Below are 1,474 nucleotides of genomic sequence, written 5' to 3'. Positions count from 1 at the left end.
GTATTTAATAATCTATATTCAAATATCCCAGTGTCTTTTTAATTATTTGGTTGAATTACGTTTCAAAAAATGTCAACACATTTGGTTTACATATCTTTTAACCTTGTTAATTGGTAATAGTTCTCCCACCCTTTTTTTCTTTGCAATTTTTTGTATAGGAAACCAGGTCATTTGTTCTATGAAATTTTCTATGTCCTATATTTGCTTTATTTTTTTCATGTCCTTGCCCAAGTTTCACTTGGGTTGTTGATGTTTCTTTTTTAATTTTGTAGAAGCTCTTTATTAGGGATCTGTAATAAATTTTGTACATATTTATGTTCAGTTTGTCATTTGCCTTTTTATTTTCTTTATGATATTTTAGGCTGCGGTGAAAATGTTTCGTATATGTCCATTTTTCCACTATCTCCTCCCATTTCTGTGCTCCCCAATGTATTTATTTACGTTCTTTTAGTGTTAATACCTTTAAATGGTGTATATACCTCTATTATTTTTCAGATACGAATGATTTATTTTGACTCTCAGCCATGAAAAGATGAGGAATTCAACATACACAGTAATACTTTTTCCCTGTCAACTTTGTAAGTTACATTGTTTTATGTTGTTGGTGTTTGTAACATTTACATATTTTCCTGTGACTCTAATCCCCATGTGTTTTAATCTTAATATATCAGAATTAAATAATTACTATCTTGTCCAATTATCATTTAATCTCTTTTTGTTACCTAGTGTTTTTTTCTTTTTAGTTGTTTCTTTAAAAAAAAAAAAAGAAAACCTCCCAGGAACTATATGCTCTGAGTTTTTCAAGGTGAATGACAGCTTTGTTATGGGTAGAGTTTGAGGTGAGGTCACATTTCTTTTCTTTCATTGCTCCACTATCTTTTAGCATTGAATGTTATTTTGTAGAAATCTGAGGCCGTCCTAATATTTTTCACTTATAATTGATTTGATATTTTTATTGAGTTCCCAGGGGAATTTTTTTATATTTGAATAGGATATATCTAAGTGTTATTCATTCTTTGTCATTTTTTGTGTGAACCTGGTATTATCATTTAATATGTAGATTCAAGGCCTGATTCATTGATGCAATGCTTTCTTAATTGTTTCTTTAAATATGTATAACACCAGGGGTGCCAAAAAATATATACACATGACTTGTGTTCATCTTGTTGTCGGTATATATTGAATAATACAATTTTAATACAGTTTTTTTCCTTTCTCAAAATGTGTATACATTTTTTTGGCACCCACTGTATATACTGATATTTATGTTGACTCTACTTGCCCTCTACATTTTAAATTTTCTTCAATTTTTCAACATTTCCTTCATTTCCATTTTGTTCTGCCCACTTATATCAATCCTGTTCATTATGGCCTTTACAGTGATTCCAGGAGTATTTGTCATTCTTTGTGCTGCTTCCAATTTGGCTTTATTTCTGTGATAGTTTTATCTTAAATTTTTTTTTATTGTTAGATT

General features: G+C 29.2%; 1 long non-coding RNA gene across 1 annotated transcript in view; it reads left to right on the top strand.

The window, feature by feature from the left end:
* The first annotated feature begins 505 nt into the window (after window positions 1-505).
* The window catches only part of LOC109384826 (uncharacterized), a 130,570-nt gene continuing 129,601 nt past the window's right edge, over window positions 506-1,474 (top strand). The window contains exon 1 of the long non-coding RNA XR_002124495.1: window positions 506-578. This is a non-coding gene — a long non-coding RNA (uncharacterized LOC109384826). The remainder of the gene's footprint in view (window positions 579-1,474) is intronic.

This window comes from Hipposideros armiger, unplaced genomic scaffold (assembly GCF_001890085.2).
Source record: "Hipposideros armiger isolate ML-2016 unplaced genomic scaffold, ASM189008v1 scaffold_103, whole genome shotgun sequence".
NCBI lineage: Eukaryota > Metazoa > Chordata > Mammalia > Chiroptera > Hipposideridae > Hipposideros > Hipposideros armiger.
This window is presented reverse-complemented; position numbering and strand designations above follow the sequence as displayed.